This window comes from Rattus norvegicus, chromosome 13 (genome assembly GCF_021556685.1).
Source record: "Rattus norvegicus strain SHRSP/BbbUtx chromosome 13, alternate assembly SHRSP_T2T, whole genome shotgun sequence".
NCBI classification, from domain to species: Eukaryota; Metazoa; Chordata; class Mammalia; order Rodentia; family Muridae; genus Rattus; species Rattus norvegicus.
Window position 1 is genome coordinate 7,411,320 of NC_141546.1, and position 6,883 is coordinate 7,418,202.

At 39.0% G+C, this 6,883-nt stretch overlaps 1 pseudogene; it reads left to right on the plus strand.

Annotated features, from left to right (window-relative positions):
- The first annotated feature begins 345 nt into the window (after nt 1–345).
- Nucleotides 346–2,098, plus strand: Frmd3-ps1 (FERM domain containing 3, pseudogene 1; annotated as a pseudogene).
- Nucleotides 2,099–6,883: the final 4,785 nt, after the last annotated feature.

Here is a 6,883-nt window from a genome sequence, read left to right on the forward strand (position 1 = left end):
TCCCAGGTGTGTCTGCCTCTCTGAAAGTTTAGCTCTCTCTCCCATGGGATTTGGGTGCAGAGAACTGTTTATCAGGTCTGTTCCTTCAGGTTCCGGTGGAGTGGAGTTACTTTTAATTCTACATTAATTTTCTCTTTTAAAGAGAGAGAGAGAGAGAGAGAGAGAGAGAGAGAGAGAGAGAGAGACCACTTGCTGCTGGTGACTGCAGACACCCTCCACTCCTGCTGCGTCCTGGCAGAGCTGCACCCAGAGCAGCAACTGTATTGAGAACATGTGGATGTCCACGTGGAGCAGGGCCAAGCAAGCCCAGTGCCTGCTATGTCTGAATCCAGTGTGCTACTGTCTATGTTCACTTCCTGTCACTGTGCACCAAGAGGCAGAAGGACTATGAAAATTATTCACTTTTGGAGGTTCATTATCAAATGCTCAACTAGGAGACAAAGTGCACTATTTGACTGTTGGACAACTCGGAGGTCTCCTGACACATCCAAAGGGAAATGAAAGGACAGTTTTCATTGAATACATCTTCAACTACGATGGCCTGTTGGAGAAGGATTACTTTTGATTCACTATGTGGATTCAGAGAAGCGAAGGCAGTGGCTTGAGCTTAACAAGTCCATCTTCAAGCAAATGAAATCTCACTCACCATCACCAGATGTTTTAGAGTGAAATTCTTCCTACATGAACACTTGAAGATTAAAGAAGAGCTCGCAAGGTACCTTTTATATATACAAATATTAAGAGAGATATTTTTCATGGTCGACCACTGTGTTCCTTTTCTGATGCTCCTTATATGGGTGATTTTTTGTTCAAATTGAGTTGGGAGATTACTATCTGGATGATCACCCTGAGATTATTCCCAAGAAGTCACAGAAGTTATAAAGAAAAGTCATGGAAATTCATAACAATGAACTCAGAGGTCAGAACCCAGTGATGGCTGAATTCAACATACTCTTGAAAGCTCACACATTGGAAACGTATGGGGTGAATACTCATCTATGCAGGGATTCAAGAGGTGCTACCGCATTTTTAGTATTCACTGCTACAGGTTTTGTTCTATTCCAGGGAAATAAAAGTATACATTTGAGAAAATGCTCAGATGTCTTCAAATTGAAGTTTGAAGGAACATGAGTTTATGTGATGATTCTCAGACAGAGAAAAACACTGTTTTAACCATCCATAATTCAGCACTAGCTGCCTGTAATAATTTATGGAAATGTGGAGTAAAAAAACCAAGCCTTTTATAAGTATACAAAGTCCAGTCAGATCAAGACTGTGCCAATCAGCAAGATAATTCTTAAAGGAAGAAAATTTTGATATAATGGTAAAGTTTCTAAAGAAGTTGTAGAGGCAAGCTCCAAATCCCAGTGGGATCCTCCTGAGGTGCACAGAGTCAACATTACTCAGAGTCGCAGCTTTCACTCCCTGAACAAACAGCTCATTAACATGGAACCTTTGCAACCCCTCCTTCCTTCCCCCACTGAACAGGAAGAAGTTCCTATGGATGAGGGTGCCCCATTGCCTAACATGCATGTATCTGAGTCCCTAATTGCCAGCTTATCAGTAAAGGGGGTTCAGTGTGCTGATCCTCCAGATGAGAGGAAGGTAGAGAGAAAGAAGACCCCTTGACCATCTCTGAACTAGTATTCAATCCCAGCGCCAGTCTGCTCCCTACCCCAGTGGATGATGATGACATCAACATGCTCTTTGACTGTCCATCCAGGCTCAAGTTAGAATGAGGCTATACAGATTCAAGGAACTTGAAGCATATGGAAAAGCCTTTTTGATTGCTGAAGAGGAGGAGTTGAAGGAAGCTCGCCAAGCTTTGTCATAGAGCTATTCCATCCTGTCCAGCCGTATTTGATTCAATCCCCTGGTCAAGAGTTTTTCCAGGCTTCTTGGGGTGGGTCTGGGACTGCTGCTGTTTGTATTTCCTCTGCTCCTCCTCCTTTTGGAGTCAGGTATTGATCTCTCCTTCTTAAGTGAAATATGTCAGACACCACAGTTTGAGCAATTTCACTATGAATACTATTGTCCCCTGAAGGAGTGGGTGGCTGGGAAGTTCAACCTCCTTCTCTATATTCTGGGTTGTTCATGAAATTCATATCTGATAAAGATGAAGGGCTCCAGCTCCAAAAAAAAAAAAGATAAAGGGCTACCTAAAATATTAGTAGTATCATTTTTGGTAGATGCTAGGTTTTGAATGTCCTTGCATTGTCAAGAGGTAGTCTTAACTCTTGACTTTTAACTCTCTTAACTGACTGCTCAAACTTTAAATAAGTTTTCTGTACTGCATTGAGTTTAAGTCAATTTAAATCAAATACAGTTCTTTGAGTTATCCTTCAGAAAGGCAGCCATGAAGTAAAAAAAAACAAAACAAAAACAAAAACAAAAAAACAAAAAACTCTTCTTATCATACAATAAAAATTTAATTTAATATATTAGGATTAGTTTTTCCTGTTTCTTTATTGTGAACTATAATCAAAATCTGAATTTTAGAAAAAATACAAGGGGAAATCTTTTTAATATAATCTTTGGTGAAAATAATGTTCTCTTACTGATGCCTATACATATAAGCGGATGCTGAGTTTTTCTTTCAGATTTTTTTAAAAATATTTTACTTGTTCTAATTATTTTGGTAAATTATTATTTAAAAAAGAAGCTTTCTGGAATTATTTAAGTTTACTTACTATAAAACTAATGCACATGAAATTTTTTAATGTTTCGGCACCTGAGTATTTTAAAGATATTTTTGGCTAACTAATCCATAATTTATTACCTATATATGACTTTGGAAAAATGATAGTAAAAATCTATAGATGGCTCTCAAAACATATGATTGAACTAGAAGATGTGAGCATGAAAAACATTGAGTTGACATTGTGCGGTCTAGTATTCAAAGTTTTGAACATGATAATCTTATACTTTAATCAGTATTTTTATTTTGTCTATGTATTTGGACTGGGGAAGCAGAGAATTTTTAAAAGAAATAAAAACTGATTGTAATGGTAAAATTGTAAAAAAGACCAACTAGTTAATTGTTATTGTTTACTAATCAGAGCGACAGCAAACAGGAGTTTGACAAATGGAAGGTAGCAAAGAAGAGTACTTGCTACTGAGACTGCTAGGCACTTAATAACGATAGCTGGGCACTTAGTGATGATAGGCATATGGTTGCCTTTTTGGGAGTGATGCTGATATATGGCACTCAATGTAAAGTGGTGTACACTCACTTTCTGAGGTCACAAAATCATGTTTACTGAATAAAAGTGGAGAAATTTCAAGGTGAAAAAAAGAGAAAAGGTAAAGAAAATAGAAAAGAACATTGTTTCTTTCCTCAGAGGTCTCAGCCCTCAGTTCTTTCATGCTTCTTTTCCTCTATGGCACAGTTGGAGTTGTTCATCAAAGTCCACCAGGTGCAGGCTGAGATTTATAGGTACTTGTGCTACAGACAATACAATAGACAGGGTTGTGTGAATGATGGGAGGGGAAATTTCATTGTAAAGGAGAGAGGACTTCTAAGAAAGTCCTTGTCCATAGGTGGGAAAAGATTCAGAATAGCTGGCTTTCTTGATAAAAAGAGGTCTTTCTTGTAGCCCACTTCATGGCATGGCTCTGTTTTTTTTTTTTTTTTAATACATAAAGACATTATTATTTTTTTTTTTACCAAAGTTCAGGTTTTATCAAAAATGTATTACGTACAATACATGGTTCTTTTTTTATTAGATTTTTTAAATTTACATTTCAAATGCTATCCCCTTTCCTGGTTTCCTGTCCATACTCCCCCTATTCCATCCCTCTTCCCTATTCTTCTATGAGAGTGTTCCTCCATCTGTCCACCCACCTCTTCCTGGCTCCCAATCTGACATTCCCCTAAAATGGGGGTCCGGCCGTTGCAGGACCTAGGACTTCTCCTCCCATTGGTGCTTAACAATGCCATCCTTGGGTACATATGCAGTTGGAGCCATGGGTCTGTCCATGTGTACTCTTTAGATTGTGGTTTAGTCCCTGGGATCTCTGGTTGGTTGGTATTGTTCTTATGAGGTTGCAAACCCCTTCAGCACCTTTTTATGTCACTTTCTGAAACTCTGCTTTGTCTTTATAGGGTTGGCTTAATTTGAGAAGTTCCCAATTTTTACGTCTGCAAATTTATTTCCATCATGGTCTAACTAAAATGTGTGTGTGTGTGTGTGTGTGTGTGTGTGTGTGTGTGTGTGTGTTTGTGTGTGTGTGTGTGTGTGTGTGTGTTTTATACATTATATTGGTAAAGTTTTACAGGCTGTTCTGAGATCATTCAGTCAATGTTAAAATCCTCAGTTCTTTAGAATAACTAGAAGGCATACCATTTCCAAACAAGGTTACTACTGTTTGTTAGTGGTACAAAATTGAGAAATATTAGTCTGAATTTCAGGAACTTGAAGCTTACCCATTGAGAGAACACAACAAGGTCCTATAGATGCATCCCTCAACTAAATTGACCCAATCAGTTTCTGTAAGATGTTGTAAGTAGTGATGGGATGAGATTACCATCCTTTGGTCTCTCAATCATGTCTCTCTGGTATTTCTCCTGACGTTGTGGGAGCTTGCTTTCATTTATCTGCTACATGCAGATACATTTCTTTGCTATATACTTCAGAAATTAATCGATTTGAAGCCAAATGCATGGCTAGTGCAGATTGTTTTCCAGATCAGACCATTTAGAGGCCAGATCTCAAGTCTTTTTTTTGTTGCTATTGTTGTTGTTGCTTGTTTGGTTTTTTGTTAGTTTGTTTTTTGTTTTTTTGTTTATTACTTAATTATATTTTGAGAAAGGTTCTCTCACTGAAGTTAAAGGTCATTAATTTGGTAAAACTGGTCAACAGGCACAAGAAATATGGCTTTATCTACGCCACCATGGCCAGCATCATAAATGTCATAACATTATACACTCAGCTTTTACAAGTATACTGAGGTTTGGAACTCAGGCCCTTATACTTTTGTCACTGAACTATCCCCCAGTGCCTCATATGGGGGACTCAGGCTTATGTGGCAACACCACAGAACATTACATTGAACTCCCAAGTGATCCATTACCTTATCATGACACAAAAAAGAGGAAAGGATGGAAAGAGAAATGTTCACTATTTCTTTAAAATGCAAGGTCCTAGTTGCCTTCCACTAATCACTGCCTAGAAAATATTCCACCAGATCATCACACCCTTAAGCCTTAAATAGAGGAGCATTTGCCAGACATAAGTGCTAACAATATAGTTCTAGAGAGAAGAGTTCCTTGCAGCTAAGTTAAGGAGCACAAACTGGCTATGAGACATCTTCTGACTGGGAAAGGTGGGTAAAAAAGCTTATATATTTTGGTCTCTTCTAGGATCATCAATTTGCTTCCATCCCACAGACAATCTAGGTGGCAACTGTGCACATGACCTCTAACTATGGCAGAAAGAGCCAACAAATTACAATTATTTGAATAAGGTAATAGTCAGTGGGGAGTAAGAACAGTGCTGTACACTGTATTATTAATCTCAGTAATTCTACAGCATGCACAGGCTCTTTCTTGCCCTGGGCACCAAAGTTACACAAGGAACACGGTGTAACACAGAAATAAAATGCTATCTATGTATCTATGTATCTATGTATCTATGTATCTATCTATGTATCTATCTATCTATCTATCTATCTATCTATCTATCTATCTATCGCTTCTTCACTTTACATCACAATCACTGCTCCCCCACCTGTCCCACAATATTTAATCCATTCTTTCTCTTCTCTTTTTAGCAGGTAGGGGTCCCTCTGATTATCACACCACCATGGCAAACCAAATCTCTGCTAGACTAGGCTCATCTCCTCCCACTGAATCCAGAAAAGGCAACCCAGCTAGAATAACATATCCTACAGATATTTGACAGGAATTATGATAGCACCCCCTAGCTGAATAACTGTTGCATGTGTGCAGGGAGGCCATGGTCCTCCTGGTGTATGTTCTTTGGTTTGTGGTTCAGTCTCTGTGTACCCCAAGGGACCAAGTTAGTTGACTCTGTTGATCTTTCTGTGGAGTTTTGTACACTTTGAAATCCTTCCACCCATTTTTTTTTCTTAAGAGTCCCCAGCAACATCTACTGTTTACCTGTGGGTGTCTACATCTGCCTGAGACAGCTGTTGAATGGAGTCTGTCAGAGGAGAGACAATCTAGTCTTCTGTCTGAAAGCTTAACATAGTATATAGTGTCAGGGATTGGTGTTTGTCCATGGATGGATCTCCAGTTGAACTCTTATTGGTTAGCCAAACCATTAATCTCTGTTCTATCCCCCAACATTACTTAATTCATTTCTGAAAGACAGGAAAAATTATGGATCAAATGATTTGAGGGTGGTTTGGTGTCTCTTTTGTTTCACTTGGGTTCCTGTCTGGCTATAGTACGTGACCTCATCAGGTTTCCTTTTCCCCAATGCTGTGAGTCCCAATTAATGGCAACCCTGTTGATTTTTGGGTGCCTCCCTTATTGCAGGGTATTGACTTAGCCTGGAGATACCCCTACAGCCCACCCATGTCAATTACAGATATCCATTCAGTCTCATGGCCATTTGGCCACTCCTTTCTCCCCACTCATACTGAAACCCTCCATTATCCTCTCCATCTCCCCACCTATCCAGTTCCCTCCCTCCACCTGTCTACTATGATTGTTTGATGCCTCTTTCTAAATGAAATGCAAATATCCTCCTTTGTGCCTTCCTTCTTCTTTAGGTTCTTTGGGTCTTTAGAGTGTAGCATTGGTATCCTGTATTTTATAGTTCATATTGACTTATGAATGAATGTATATCATGAATACCCTTTGGGGACACATATACACACACAAAGGGGATTTGTTTGATTGACTTCTACTGTGGTC